The following is a 17,213-nucleotide window of genomic DNA, read 5'->3' as shown; positions in this document are numbered from 1 at the left end:
ATTTGTAACCAAAACTGAACGGAGAGGAGCAGTCTTTGATAAAACGTCTAATAATTGGTCAGAAGAAAGTATCATAAATTACAGAAGGTGCAGACATCGTATTTCAATCTATTACTTGGTTAGCCAGCAATTAAGTCGTGAACATTAAAGCAGGTTAAAGCACTTTAAAATAATTTTAATGAAACCTATGATGCATTAAAGGCATTGAGTGAAAATGTTGCGACTTAGCAACAAGAGAAACATTTAATTTCATTACAAACAGGTTATGGCTAAAACTACTGGCACAACAATTAGTAACAGGCCGTCCGTTTCCGTCAACACGGACAGACGAAGTTCTTGAGAAACATATACCACAACTTCAGCAATACCCAAAATAAATCCAAGCTTGACAATACCCAAGTCATTAACGTAGTATTAATTAGGGGAGACATTACATTGGAGGACACGGCAAACCACAAAGCCTTATGTCGGCAAAGACGAATTACTGAGGGTGACATCGGTAACAACCTCAAAGGGCAGTGTCACGACATCTGCAACAAAAGTATGTTGTCTTTCTGTAACTATTTGAAATTTATATATTCAACGTGGGCCCGAAAGATTTTTGATAATCCTCCGTATTGTAACAGATGACTATAACTGAACTATGAAGTTCGTTATATTTTATTTTGTATTTATTTTATATTTCTTTTAAATCTCAGTTGGTTGATAAGCCTCATAGAATAAACAGACACACACATATTTTGTGAGTCGTTTATGGGATTGATTTTGTAACGATTGACCACTTTGTATCAGTTGGCATAACTTTCATTTAGCGTTTAATTATATCTTTGAGGAGCACCATTCAACGTACCTCATGTAAATAAAATTGTTGTTTCAGTAGGCGAATGAGTCATTGCATTGACACGTACACGAAAGGCTGTCGAAAAATTCAAATCATCGTCACGCTTGCGCACAGTTATACCGTTGATAATAAAATATTTTATTCTTCGAATGAGATAAAACCTAATTACCTTAAAGTAAAAAGATTCTTTAGAAAAGAATAAAATTTGTATCCATATCTTAAAATTTTTGAAAGTTTAAAAGAGGAAATACGTGGGCATCAAACTAGACCAAGTTCGCCGGATTATTTTGGGAGAAGAATAACGCTCAACTTTAATTAACATGAAGTATGATACTTGAACAAGAAATGAGGCAATTTCCTGATAAATGGGAAAAAGTTCTTAAGCAATAGTAACAAAATTCACAAATTAGACATTATCTGTATCATAAGTAGTTTCTTAAATAAAAAAAGAGTTAAACGTTCAGAGGTTAAACATATACAAGTTGTACATGTAAGGCGTGAAAATAATTTGCCCGAACACGAGAGAAAAGAACAAGAATAAAGTGTAATCAAAAATTGAATTTAGTTACATCTACATTCGGCGTTTATTTAAATTGGTGAGTAAAATTTTATTGTACGTTATAGTTATTTTTTCGATAACTTAATTCCTATTAATAATTTATAACTCATATTATTTAATATAATCAAAATAATGCTTATTAACTTATTTGTTTCGTATGATATTGCCTGCGAGGGAAGTTTGCATATACACTACACTTCCATTCACAAACGTCTAACATTGTAAAAATTCACAAATTTCTGTTGTTGAATCTCCCAATTTGAGCGAGCTAGTCAAAATTTATTATGAGCCCTTAAGGTATGCTACATTTGATCAATTTTGACCTGTATATCAAGAATGCAACAATCTAATTAGCGACCGGCCATATGGTTTTCCCAAAACGTAGTCCACTGATGATTGATGCACTTATCTTACAGAAAAGTGCTGCTAAGCAATTTATCATTTCCATATCATTACTCTAAACATAATTTTCATGGTTTTTAAGGCGTTTTCATTTGATGTCGGCAACGATTTCGTTTGATTTATATCGAGGTTTTTAAATAAACATTCGATGAGAGATACAATAAACGTATATACTTCCAATAAAGTTGCTTTAAACGCAGGAGTACCGCAGGGCTCTGTTTTGTCTCCCTCTATCTTCTTGACCTGGCAGTACCGAGCTAAAAAATAAATATTGTGTTAAGAACGACACGTTTGAGCTAGATCCTAACAAAATATTCGAGTAAGTTGCGATAAATAAGGAAAACATGAAAGCAAGTAAAGTGCTGCCTTTGGCGTGCAGGCGAATTCATGAGGTCATAATCACATCCAGAGGAAGCGTTCTACATACATAAAATAAATTTTTAAATAATGTTCTCTGACTGTCTGAATATTCAACTACTGACTTCATTATTTTTACGGCTACTGATAAGTGCCACTTGAAGAGGATTGGGGATTGTAGAGACGGACGCGCCTGTCATTGCTGAGCTAACAGGTTCGAAAGATATGAGGGTTTCAAATTTTTGTTCCACGGATACTCCAAACGACGGTTAGATCTAAAAGAAACACGCGTGCTTTACTCTTATAGGGGTAAGAGGACTTACGAAACTTACTTACCGAGCGGACAGATCATAAGCACTAGGTCATTCTGCACCCCACCCTACTTAGGGTCTCCTTCGACCCATGTTTTCAATAGGAGACCACGAAAATGGGTGCGATAACCTTGTAACTTGCTTTCCTCTCGCACAAGAAAAAGGTTTAGCACATTTTTAATATATTTTTTTTTTTCTGTTCTTTTCCTTATAATCTTATATTACTCTCTTATATTACTTTCAGTAGCAAAAACAATATCAATGCATCTGCATTAATTGAAATGGGACGGATGAAATAACTCGTAAGTATATGTACTAAACAAATTGCATATATATATATATATATATATATATATAATATATGATATTATAAAAGTTAATAGTGGAGTTGATGATGTAAATTCTCCGCACATAATAAATTTATAGAAAGCAAAATGTTACTTATTATAGTTACGACCGATTCCTATACACATTCATGTGCAAACATATGTAATAGGTAGATTTGCTAAAACTTGTTTAGTTTAGAACAGCTTGTTATGTGCATTGCTTTTTTCTTTTTAAACTCCACATAGTAAAAAATCATTTTCCAGCGTTAATCTGTCTGCCGGTGTTTCGTAAGAAGGTACAAATAATTTGCAAATTAAACAAAACATGTATTCATTATTGTGTGGTTGCATCCTTTCGCAACGATGCAGAGGTTCAATTTAGTGCGGACACATATCAGTTGCAAATGTGCTCCTGTACAAAATGTGCACGTGATTTTTTATTTTTGCTATTTTCTTGTTTATACATGAATCGTGTTCTTTTCATTATTTCTTTATTTTTCGTATTTTACGAAACTTAAATTCTAATGCTCAGCATTAAATTTATTTTTAGGAAGCTATTTAATGTGAATGCTATATTATTGTAGTTGACTATCACCTGGCAACATATATGTAAGTGATGACTCGTCTACACGTTTGATACGTGAAACATTTCCAGAAAAGTCTTTAAGTTAGGATCAAATTCTTAATATAGATTTAAAATATATTCCCCATTAAGCTATCCAATTTTCCACTAGTATAATTAACTCATGCGCCAAAATCCGATATTTTTTAAATTTGTGGAAGTCGGCTAAAGTCTGTGAGTCGGATAAGATCTGTGGACTGGTTTAGACAAATTTGACACAATACCATCTGCCGACGTGTTCTCTTTGAAATTAGGGAAGCTTTTGATTCTGCTTAAATTTCAGAACGATATCTCGTGGTTTTTCGCTTCATGAATTTAATGTCGAAATACCAAACAACTTTCAAATAGGAATTAGTATAATAATTAATTGCATAAATAAATGAACAATACAAAGATCATGAAAATTCTTTTTCTAATCACGTTAAATACATAGAAATTATACTATATAAAAAATGTTAACTTCCATAAAGTGCTACATGGAGAGAGAGTCCTTTCTTTCTTCTTTTTCAACTTAGTGCGGTGTAAATATTATTGTTATTATTTATTGAAATAAAGTAAATTAGTTACAGTACAGTATTACCTAATAATTACTAATTGTTTGAGTAAAACATACATTTCCAAATTAAAAAAAAAACTTTATTAATAAACTTTATTAATAAATAAAACTTAATTAAGTTACAATATACCGTTCCGTATAGGAAAGTACACCACAAATGAAATAAACTATATCAACGGTAACGCGGAGTAACAGTCAGGCATTTTAATTTAAAATTGAATTTTTTTTTTTGCTTTTAGAAATGGCGACGCCATCCTAACCTAAAGACTGTAACAACCATTAAGAGGAAAGAGAGGAAAGAGAAATGTCCATAACTCGAAATAGGTGGTTCGCTTCATACCTGATACAAGTTTGTGGCGACTTTATGAACGCATAATTATGAGTCCCTCTTGCCGGAATATCAATATTTATTTCATATAATAAAACCGCCGACTCTTACTAATATAAGTATCGTTCAATTCACACGACCAACGCTTAATAAGTTCCAGCAGAGGTTTTGTTTTATTAGACCAGGCTTGAATCTGAAAACTAAAGTTCAATTTAGGGTTGGATATAAGGCTCAACTCAACGAAGTTTGAAACATCGTCCAACTTATCGGTAGCAATAAGATATTTAATCGCAAACGGGGCCGACCTATAAAACACTAATTGTTTGCATTTTTTTTAATTAAGTGACGCATTACTACGTTTACGCCTAATAAATAGTAATTTTTTTCTTTTCTGCACCGGTTTTGACATAAATGTTTTTTATGCATCAGAAATTCGAATCCGATGACTGTTATAAACTTTCCATTTAATTTGTGTTCGGCCTATAGATCGAAATTTTTAATATATTTTCATGAAGTTTTGTATTTGGACATAGTCTGTTTCCACGACGAATTCTATTGCAAATAGAGTTGATCTGACTTTTTTAAAACCATTCCTTATGTAACGTTTTAAAAAGTCGAAGAATTCTTGTCAAGGGTCGTCCCAGTGCAAAGTCGTGTCTTCGAAAAACTCAAAAAAGTAAAAACGCAGTCTCCAAAACGTAATGGGCTGGAATACTAAGCTTATCCCATTGGTTATTAGTAGTGTAAACTTTGAATATGTAACAAACTTTAAAAAGAATCCTAGGTCCTTCTGCGAATTTGTTATCGTCATCAGATCCGGAAATTATACTCAACTTACTTGCGACTTACAACGAGCACTCTTATTTGTCTAATAATTTACAACGCCTCCTTGAATATTACGCTCTCAACAATTGGGGTTTTAGATAGTCTGCGACATCTGAATGCCTGCCCCGGATGGCCTGCCAGCTAGTATACTTGTCAGTAGTGCTCAAATTCCACTGCGCTTACCCTGCACATATATAATATGTCTCTCAATATTGCAATCTTCTCTAGCATATAAAAATTTAATTTTTTACTCTCACCACATAAAAATAGTAGTAAAGGTTATAATGAAAATCACAGGGACATTGGCAAACTTTGCATATCAACTAAAATCTTTGAATAATTGATGACTACACGACTAATCCTTTCAATTGATTATATCCCACATGGTGTGACCAACACTGTGCTTATATTTGCAAATTTCGAACGGGAAAAATTAATAGCCCATTAAAATTTTGAAACACATTGTGAACAGTAATATTAGTATTGTTATTTCACCCATCGTACAATTGCAAATCCTTCCTTTTTTTCTTCTGGTCGAAGCGTAGCGGCGGAGCGCTAGAGCTCTCAAACAGCGTGCAGAAGTGTGAATAAAGTCCATATGATCAGAAACAGTAATCAATATAAGAAGTTAGGTTTATTTATTACGACAATCGACTTTAACACAATAGTTCTCACATTCAACCAACAAATAAAGTGACCGTAAGAATAACTAATTCCGTTTGGGAAAATTACAATGAGACGTTCAGTTGCGATGAGGAAGCTTGAAAGATTAATTATTTACCAATAGCAATTCATGTATTCAGTGTTGTTGTTGCAAATTTGTTGAAATTTCATCTTGCAAACTAATTCATAAATAATTGTATAATTTCGGTAAGTAAACTGCAACAACACTTATATTTTTTCCACGTTTGCTAATTGCCTACATAAATATTAGGCCTAAAGCTGATTAAACAGTCATATTTTTAATCAGCTGGTTTGTTCACAGCGAGGCAGGTGAAGATTTCTATATTCTGTAGTAAATCATTTGCGAACAAGGCGGAAAAGGAATACTTGGTGGCAACGATTTAGAATTAGAATTTAGAATAGAATTGTTTGTTATCAATAATAATTTCAACAACTAATATAAGAAAGCTTGGAAGCAATAGTGTTGTAAACAACGGATCAACGTATTGCAGTTAGACAACAGCAACACTATTTTTTCAAGTTAATTACCGCACCATATAAAATCCAGATTTTTATTGAGCGTCTTCATGCTAGCTGTTTAGCAAAAAGTGATCTCAAGCCATTTAGCCCGTAGAAGTAGTTTGCAGCGCAAAAGGACCAAATTTCTCCAAATGATGACAAATCTGACGTGACCAATTTATGTGTCAGTCGAAAAGTCAGCTGTACCAAGTTTGCCAAATTGCACAGATCCAAGTACAAGTACTAATCGCAAACGTAACTAGTCGTCTTTACTTAAGAACGATATACGCGGACAAGAAATATCGACACTGACTGTTTTCCAGTCATCTAGAACTGGTTCTACTTAATGTGGACTAGCAGTAATTCATCCTCGTAAATCAGTTTTTCTATCCATACACATATGGTCTGAAGGAATTCTATTTAAACAATTCATTCCTAGGAAAAAGCCTACAAAACCCTTGCTGACAGGATCCGCTACTTTAGCTAAGCAATACAATTCTAATATTGATTCTGTGTCGAAAAAAATAGTCCTTTTTCTTAACTGTATTGAACGTAATCGTCTCATTTTCACCTTTACTGAAGCTTGGCTTTAGCCTGATATCAACAACTCTGAATTTTTTACCTCACTTTCAGGTCTTTGAGCATAACAAACTTCAGAAAAAAGGAGATAGTGTGCTGACGGTGGTTCTTAATGCGATACCACCCCAGGTTGGTCTTATATCTAGAAGTCGCGAATTCGAATTCACTTGCCTCAAACTGAAGATTAACCCTATCTTAAGGTATCTTTTATTTTTTTGCGCATATATTCCCCTCCACCCAAAGTTTTAGTGGCGGTCTTAGCAGCTTCTTGCGAAACAAATGTGCTGTTATTAGGTGCTTGCACGTCTTTTATAACTTTTTCACGTGAAAATGGCATTTCGGTCAATTTGTATAGTAGCCATTTTCCATCCTTTCGGATCTTTCCCACCGCACATAAATGTGTAGGAACAGTTCAACCCTACTGAATTACCTTTATGGATTTGTTTTTTTTATAAACGTTTTTATGCACTAAAATATGCTGGTTTAAGTGGTATTTGTCAGTATGCACTTAATGTAATATGTGTCAATAAGTTAAAGAAAAATAAAATAAAGAAAATAAAAACAAAAATAACTTATGAAAACGTTGCACTTGCATTTTCGTTTGGAATAAACAACACCAAAGGCATTAGCAACACCAATGCAGAGCATCCTGCAATTATTGCTTACAATTAAAATTGTTGTAAAAAAATTTCCTTGCGAACTATAAATAGCGTTTTATTTTGCTTACAGTGAATGCTTCTTGCCGAATTGATTTTGGTGATAGGAAGCAAACGGAATTGGCGGAAAAAGCCGAGCAGTAACACACCACAGATATTTCTCTCACATTTATCCCCAACTCTTCTTTTGGTGGGTATCCACAAAGGAATATTTCTTAATCCTGCCCCCTCAACTTACTCTCATCACAACATAAAAATCTTAATTTGAACAAAATAAACAAGGACTGTTGTAACATCAAAAGAACAAACCTTTTTTAATTTTTTTGCTTATTTTACCCGATATGCTAGAATACAAAAATTCGACTTTGCTGTTCCTATACCCTTCGATTTATGTTAATCAATTTTTAACTTCACTACAATCGAAACGGCCTACCGTTGAATGTACAATGGCTTAACATTCGATATGAAACTGTTGCCCTGAACGCACTCAGTTGTTTACCTCCAACATAAATAACCTTATGGCTTGGTAAGGCATAATTTACGATACTTTTAATTTAGCTGATTCCAAGACACTTTCACTGTTCTCCTTTTTATTGTTTATTTCATCAAAACATTTTGTTTGGAAAATGAATCGGTTGCCAATTTCAAGGTTTATATGCTGTCAATAAATCGAAAAGCTTTCTGGGACTTATTAATATTGATATAGAGAATTTAGTGACCCATTAATAAAAATCTGTTTTTCGGACCTGTTCTTGAATACTTTGTAATAGTTTTGTTATTTTCATATTAATATTTCATACCAATTCTCTCGAAGCTGTTTGAAAACAGTCTTTAAAATTTGCCTTACCTTATCTCGAGTTGGATACATCACCCATCTTTCCGCGTTATGAAGATAGTCTTTAATTAATTGATTTATTTTGCCCAAAAGGTGCAAACAAAATTTTGGTTTACTATTTACGCTCAAACTGTGTAATTGATAATAGATACATAAGTTTTATTAGATAAAATTAATTTTTTGTACATGTGCCAATTAATTAAATTAATAAAAAAAAGCAGCATTAGTTCATTTAAACAAATCCGTTCTAAACATTAAATATTTACCACAGTTTAGATCACCAAAAATGGGTAAATGGTCTCTGGCGTGCTCCTCACGTTAATGCCGTTCTAAAGAATTAGTATATAATAACGTTTTAATAGTTATTTTATAGGTATCCGTCTCCGACAACACTATTTATTTACAACCTTTACTAAATTTGTTTTTAAAGAAATTTTAATTTTTTGCGTTCATATTAAAATTGGAAGTAACTAATGGATAAAATGACATAGTTTAACACAGAAAATTTGCTGCATGTTAAATGGATTAAAAGGAAGCTGGATGCCAATGCTGATAAGAAATTGAAACGTTTGTACTATTTTTTGTTTCACCTTCTTTTATGATCGGTCAGTTATGATCCCTATACCGGTATAAATACGACCATGGTCAAGAAAAAAGTGTGGGAGAGGAATTGCGCACGGACGCAGCTTGGGAGCTGTTTGTCCTGTCATATATTGTTCAATTTTCAGCCCTCGAGCACTCACTACAGCTGGGGTCACATGTCAATCGCAATTAAAGTATGTCCTTCACTTTGATTTTGTTACCTTGCCATCGTAGGGATTTACTTGTACTTAACCTAATTCAACTCTATTTAATGGGTCGTAAGCAGTTCTGCAGTTTCTTTCCAGTTTATCGTTCAGTTCATTGTTTTTCACTAATACATGGTTTCTCTGTTTCGGTGGAAGCTATTTTCACATCGCAAATTAACCAAATAATTTTGACTTAAGATCTTTTGCAGCAGATAGTTCTTTTTGGGCTTCGCTAGCAGTCTTGGACATTTCGCAAAGGTCTGGGGTACTTTACAGAAGAAGGCTTGTTAGCAGTTCATCAAAAACGGGGAGCTCTTTCAGATTATCTACAAATGTCATATTCACTAGAATTAGTGATTTTGGTAATATGACTTCCCCAAGTGATTATAAGTTTTGATGTAGTGTAATCAAATGTTTATTTAATCAAACAACGTTTGTGCTGGTCTTCATGGCATTTTTTTGGTTATTGAAATAACTTGAAGTGGTTTGCGCGTGTTTCGTAATTTTCTGCGACGTATTTTCGTGTTTCGTTTTTTCGTTCTACATCATTTATGGTAAGGGCATATTAAGTGTATGCGTATATATATAACATTGATAAGTATTTAAAGCCAATCAATTCAGAAAAGAAGTAAAAATATTTTAGACTTACAAGGCCGAATAGCAAACAGCCTGCGCCATATCTCCTAATATATTGCTTCATTTATTTTCGTAATAAGATACCAAAAGCCCCGCCTTGTTGCAATATGAAGTTTTATCTCCATTTTCTATAGGATTCGTTCTTGGCTTTATCAATACAAAAATTTATCAATATATCTTGAAAATTACACCTTACAAGTTTAACGAAAAGAGAGAGAGTTGTTTAATCGATGTACGAAATTATGTTCACTGCAAACGATTCTTATTTACTCAGGACTATTTTGTGAATTGGTTTAAGTATGTCTCTCCCTCTTCCTTTCGTTGTTCTTTTCTTTTCTTCGTGTCTTTTCCTTTTTTCTTCTTCTCCTTTCCCCCTTCCACTTTTAATGCCCATTACAGAAGGATAATTTGTATATTCATATTGTCAAAACATCTGCAACGCCCAGAAGAAAGCCTTAGAGACCCCACAAAGTCTATATATTCTTGATCAGCATCAAATTCTGACTCAATGCCCGTCTGTTCATCTGACTATCTCTATAATGCCTATTTTAAACATTCTTCTGGCCGCAAAAATGAAACTATCGACTGCAAATTTTGCGGAAACATAGGAAGTTTTTACACAGGTTGAAAGTGGTCCGATTCGGTCGAAGGGCACGCCTCGAACGTACAACGTAAAATTAGGTCTTTTTCAAAACATATAAAATATTGGTTTTTTTCTTCTTACTCATAAACTACAGCAGATGAATTTACAAAAATTTGACTTAATATACTATGGACAATATTGTAGAACCTTTAAAAAAGGAAAAAAACGGCTGCGTCTACTTAATTTTATAGTGTGTCATATATTCATTTTTTTTTAAACTTCTATAAGGCACAGCAGCAAAATTCAAAAGCCTCAAAAACTATATAAATTCTTGGCCGGTTTCAAATTCGGAATGCACTTAAGCATTTAAAATTCCCATTCGTCTGTCGATCTGTGGGTAGTACACGTTCGAAAATATTCGCAAGGTTAAAAACTTTCAAGAGAGCTTGAAAATAACCCAAACTTTTCAAAAAACACGCCTACAACGCCCGCGCGCCTATGCGATGAACTTGTATTTTAAAACTAAAAAAAATCAGCCTCGCCCACTCCGCATTATAAAGCGTGAAAATTTCTTTTCTTTTCTTTTTTGTTCTTTTACTTATTTTTTGTCTTCCTTAATATAAGGGTGACGGATATAAGAGATTTGGTTACGACCGAATATAATTTTTTTACTTGTTTTGTTTTTCACTCATATGATTGAAAACAGCCTTGCAAATCTTTGACTTTGCCAATTTTACCCGCAAACCATCTCCATCGCCGAAGCGAGCTGATTTTGGTACCAAGCTGAGCTGTGGGCGTACAGAAAGACTAGCAGTTTATCATATCACTTTTGAATGTTATTTCTAGGTTACGATTTGGAATAGCGTAAACGCTTTACAATAAGTTATAAGTTATTGATAGTATATGTATAAAATGATGTATAATTTTTGATGAAACACCAAAACGTACAGTGCCCATGTTAGAGAGGCTATGGATTGCGTTAGACACATTAATACGTCCGGCCAACGTAGAAATCTATCGATATTAGTGACCATATTTGGCTTTTTGCTTTAAATAAACTGGCTAATGTAAAAAATGCTGTTGATTTCGATGTTTCGGAACAACAGTTCTTGGAGTTTGTTTCAAAATTATGAATTAGTATTTTGACACTCATTTTATTTTTAATTCCCGCAGACAAATTTAGGGTATCAGTCGGTCTGTTTTGTCGAAAATGTCGTAATAACGGCATCCCGTTAGGCAAAATCGCGTGATCGCAAGAATAGCGGCTTGCCGCTATGCAATAAGATGAAAAAAAGGAAAAAGGTTTGAAAGGACAGTTTTGGATGATCAGTTAATGTTTGAGTCTTGTCTGCTGAAAGTCAATAAAAATGTGATGTGTGTGGTACAGAATTAATTCTTTATTTTCTGATACCGCTTGTTTTACTTATTAATTTGTTAATTTGTTGAGACAATAAAAGTTTTGTTTCTTTGATTGTTGTTTGGTCATCTGCTTAAAGAAAACGGGAATTTTTTTTACGTGAACTGATGGCAAAAATTTATTTGGATAAAGTCTACAATAACTTATAGACAATTTAAGGAAAAAGATTGATACCTATTTTAAATAAATTATTGAACAAGTTCTAATTAATAAAATAACGTCTTTTAACACGCGGAACGCTAATAATGTACGAGACGATTTTGCTAGTATTTATATAACGGGAGGAAATGGTAGCGGTGGGATTAGTGGTATTTTACGTAAAGTGCCTGGTCCTACCGCCGGTAACACTTCCTCCATCTTTTCCTCAGCAACAACTACAACAGCAACAACCATTAATATTGATGTAAATACAAAATGCATCGCATCAAGTCGATTTATTGGATTTTGGTTATGTCCGTGAAGTGTTTCGTGACGATATCAAGGCATTGGATATCGATCAGGGGAAACATTTAATACCATTGATGGGCGATCATAATCTTAAAATGAACAGCATTGTTGATGTGGTTTTAAAGGGAAACAATTAGCGGCATAAATCACCTAGCGTTATTTAAAAAATTAAAAAGTAAAAATGTATAGATTTTCTTTTTTTAGAATATATAAATCATTAAAATTGAAAAAGGTGCGGATTAATCGAAGGACACCTTAAAATGCGAAAATCGTGTTAGCTACCATCAACTTCCAAATTACCAAAAAAACTAACTAGTTATTTTTCTTAATGTGGTTAAACAAAACGGTCAAAATTCTCGATCAGTGTCAAAATCTTTCATTTATCGTCATTAGTACCATCAGTGCGCCTATCTCATTCATAACGCTTTATATTATATGCATTGCTAAGATATTCTTGTTTCAATACACACAAATTTTTCTCTGATTTTTTTCTGCACCTGCATACTTATCGAACTATCATTCTCATGAATTCTAAATATATTTATCACACCACTGTCGGAGCAGCTTTTCAAATAGATCGAAACTCCTCAAACCAACCACAAAACAAAAATTGCTTTCCCAGTGTGCTCATTAACAAACTGAAACTCCGTGATCAATACAAACCTCTTCTTTCCAAATTTTACAAAATATTGCAATATTGCCCTTCATTGGTACACAAATCCGAGCTCAGTTCGCTAGGAAACTAGAAAAGTTAAGCATTAAGCAACATCCCTGGACTCTACTAACGCTTTACAGCGTTATATAGCTGTGCCGATTTCTATAGAAAAATTTTTAACATTTCTATTTCATACTAGTACATTTTTACATGTTATTATTTCTGATAATGTGTTTTGATGCCATTTGAATGTGCTTTGATGTTGTTTTTCAAATAGTAGAAGATTGCGCACATATTATTGTTTAGCTTTCAATCCCAAAATTCCTAATATCAAACTATGTATATGATTTTAATGGACAAATTATGCCCACAGTTGTTGCGTTTTCCAACTTTTGTGAAACCATGAAATACTCAGTATTGAACGATCTCTTCCTTCAGAAAGAGTCTTGCATTTTTTTAGATTTAATTTCATAATATTTAACGGGCACCATGTAATCAAATTATTTAAGACAATTTGAAGTTGATACTATTGCAATTCAAAGCAGAATTAAGAAAACGGTTTAATATCGTCTTCGTACATTAAAATTTGGCTGAATTTAATCACCGAGGGGGGATCATTAATTTAATAAACGCATTTCACTAACAAAAGAATCAAATCCCAGATAGTGTAAATCGGATTCTAACAAGACACATCTCTTTATAAAATACCTAGAATCTTCCTCTCAATCTTTTTCTTTCAACAATCTTGACGACGAAAGAGTAGTTACAGTTCATCACATTTGCTTTAAAAAATGTGTTTCCTCGCAAGTCTTTCAAAGGCATCCCAATCCGTGAATCGGACTATATTAAGTACTTAGGCGTGCATCTACATAGAAAGCTGAAATGAAAAAATCACGAAAAGCAAAGAAAACACATTTGAAAATAAAAACAATACGTCTATATTGGTTGCTTGGTCAAAAATTAAAGTCAAGTTTGGAAAATAAAGCGCTATTATAAAAAGCAATTCCGAAATCCGTTTGGACATACACCGCAAGCTTTTGACTACTACAAGCAACTCCAACATTGAAATTCTTAATCGCTATCAATCCAAAAGATTTAGATTAATCACAGAACCTCAATGGTCTACGATAAACAAACATATTGATAAGCATTTGCGCACTCCCATAGTAAAAGTAGAAATTGTCAAGTTCATTTATCTTGATTGATTTACCCATCTTATCATTCGTAATAGGTTTACTAGCCGATAATGAAAAGACAAATAAGCTGAAAAGTTACCGTATTTTAGATCTGCCGTTTAGAAAATGAATGTAAATATATATGTATCTAAATACGAATGTTTTGTTACCTTATTATAAGATAGAAATAAATTCCATATGTAAATAAAAATCAGTATACATTGTCTAAAATTTTTATTCCCATCGGAGAATAAAGCTAATATAAATTTAAAACTGGTCTACTTGCGCATTATTGTAAAATAAATTACAAAAGAAAGTTCATATAAAATAAAAAATTAAAAAAGTAAATGTTGACTTATTTTTTTCGCATTGTTGTTAGTTGAAAGACTACACACGTTGAATACAGGCTAAAATACGAAATTATTCAAAACAAATAGCTCTAGGCATTCGCAATGTCCTGTTTTCTCACGTATGTATAAAACACTAGTTTTTAATATAACTCTTATATAAACATAAGTGTTCAGCTTTAAATCTGTAAGCACAAGCAATGGCTTTCAAATGCTTACCGGGTCTACATCTTCTAGTTAGGTAAGATTTATTTCTTACTGTAACAATATATTAAAGGATTGATATCAATCCTCATCAATCATCAATAATCAATTGCATACGTCGTCGTCAGAGAGATCTCCGATAATTTTCAGACAGAAGGTATGTCGTAAGGAGAACAGCTTTCTCACTTGTCGGAGATATCTTATTTCTCTCAAAAGCACCTAAGGGATATTATATATGTATTATATGTATGTAATGTAAAATTACAGGTCGTTTTAGCCATGTCCGTCCAGTACTCTGCCATGTATTATTGGGATGTCTTAGGTAGTAAAAGTTGAGACAAAAAACCTAGCATGTGCAAACGTAGTCGAAGGTCGCAGCCCCATTAGGAAGAAACTGTAAATTGCAACCATATTTGCAAATATTGCTCAACAAAGGATTACACAATTATCTATATAGATTTTAATTAATGGATACCACTGGTTCGCTCCACCGCGTATAATTTTCTGCTTGTTAAAGATACCAGAGAATAAACTGCGCTCTAACGTGAGTATGATAAAATAACGTATCACATTGAACAGACATTTACATATGAATACGACAAACACTGGCACTTGTTAATATTTTTATAAGTTCACAGTCAATGGTTAAGTAATAGACTAATAGGCATTAAAAGGCCAAATTTTTTTACTTGCTATTTTTCCCCCAAAAAAAAACAAATATGTACACCAACTTTCTAAATTATTTCTAATTAGATGCATCTGAGGTCAAATTAAAAGTGACAAACAAAATGTATATTTGTATCACTGACTGAGAAAGAAAAAATTAAATCAACCATTTTTGGGGTTACAAAATATAAAGCAAAACGAAATTGACTGCGCGTGAACAGATTTCATATTGGAACAAACGTTTTATACGGTCTGCAGGTAATGAAGTATAATTAGATAGAATTGTTGTATGCAAGCTTCCATTGTCCCGTCTCGCTTGATATAGGTGTACGTCGAAACCGTTTTAACAGTTTCAGACTTAATTTCTTATTTTATTTTTATTACTTATTCGCCACTTTTTTATTTCATCGTCTTTAGTGGATTAATAACTCTTTTATACAAAAAACACCCACTATTTTGTTTTGATTTTAATTATTTTTAACATTGACTAAAAGACAACTCACGACTGTATATATGTCGCAATCCAGAAACAAATTCGGTTAAAGACAGTTTGAAGAATATGTATGTATATAGAGAGTATACTATGTCTTTATTTTTTTCATATAAAAATTTTAGTTATTACTTTTTCTGAGCGTTTTTTTTTTTTTGTTTTTTTAGTTTGGAAAGAGCTTGCTATAATGAAAAAATGCACTAAAGAGAAAGAGTGTTGTCTTTGCAGTGCGCGGTTTCGCTAACCAAATTTTACTGTTTTGTGAATATGCCAATTTCACAAGGATATGCTTAAAGAGAAAAGCACATGTTTTCAGCCGAATGCAATGGGAGACAGAAATTAATATTTTCAATAAGAAAAGATATAATTGATTGAAATATATCTGTAGGCAATGGTAAAGTAGTGCGCATGACAAAAATTAAGATTTTAAGAATTAGTTTACCGGTGATTACAGCTTTCCTATTGCCATCACATGTTTTTGATGAAATAGGTGATTTATGCAAATCTCACAGCGATTCCAAGATTAAATTTATTAAAAAGTAAAATTTTTACTTATTGATGATGTTACGAATAGACCTGGAAATTCCTAACATTTCACATGCAACTGAAGATCGACAAAAAATTTCAGCTCCATAACTTATCAGTAACATTTCTTAAACATTAATTCTTTCAGTCAGTGCAAAATGAGTCCTTCCTAAGAGTGTTGTATGTAAAAAATGGTTGTCCTCAAATTGTTTTCCGAAGTAAAAGAGGCTGCTATAAGCAGAACAGAAGATGGAATCATTCGGAATAACTCTCCTTACATAATCTCGGGCATCCATAAGTTGAAGCGAAAAAATAAAAATCTCAACTTATTTTGCATTACATTTTGTTAGATGCCCGTTGTAAATATTCTAGCGCCATATATCTAACGTTGTATTGACGAAAATATAATTACAATTTATTTGGAAGATTATAAACACTGTAGAGGACTGTAGCACACTGGTTTTGCAATGTGTTTGAAAGTGGAATAGGAATACACAAAACTCCAATGTTGCATCTGGATTGCAACCTCTGTTTCAGAATCTTAAGTCACTGCGTGCTTAATACTACATGTATATACGTGTATATATGTATATATATATATGTATATATATGTATATGTATATATATATATGTATGTATATATGTATATATATGTATATGTATATATATATATGTATATATATGTATATATGTATATATGTATATATATGTATATATATGTATATATGTATATATGTATATATGTATATATATGTATATATATGTATATATGTATATATGTATATATATGTATATATGTATATATGTATATATGTATATATATGTATATATATGTATATATATGTATATATATGTATATATATGTATATATATGTATATATATGTATATATGTATATATAT

The 17,213-nt window shown here is 32.5% G+C and overlaps 1 protein-coding gene across 4 annotated transcripts in view; it reads right to left on the bottom strand.

Annotated features, from left to right (window-relative positions):
- LOC119643755 overlaps nucleotides 1–15,915 on the bottom strand; it is a 152,928-nt gene extending 137,013 nt beyond the window's left edge. For 2 of the 4 annotated variants that reach the window (XM_038043215.1, XM_038043213.1), the window contains exon 1: nucleotides 15,801–15,915. The gene's annotated coding sequence lies outside the window, so the exon portion shown is untranslated. Of the gene's footprint in view, nucleotides 1–14,646 lie in introns of all 4 variants that reach the window. The other 2 variants (XM_038043217.1, XM_038043216.1) reach the window with 2 other exon arrangements.
- Between the last annotated feature and the right edge of the window lie 1,298 nt (nucleotides 15,916–17,213).

This window comes from Glossina fuscipes, unplaced genomic scaffold (genome assembly GCF_014805625.2).
Source record: "Glossina fuscipes isolate IAEA_lab_2018 unplaced genomic scaffold, Yale_Gfus_2 61594, whole genome shotgun sequence".
Taxonomy (NCBI): Eukaryota; Metazoa; Arthropoda; class Insecta; order Diptera; family Glossinidae; genus Glossina; species Glossina fuscipes.
Note: the sequence above shows the minus strand (reverse complement) of the source record. Positions and strands in the feature narration are given on the sequence as shown.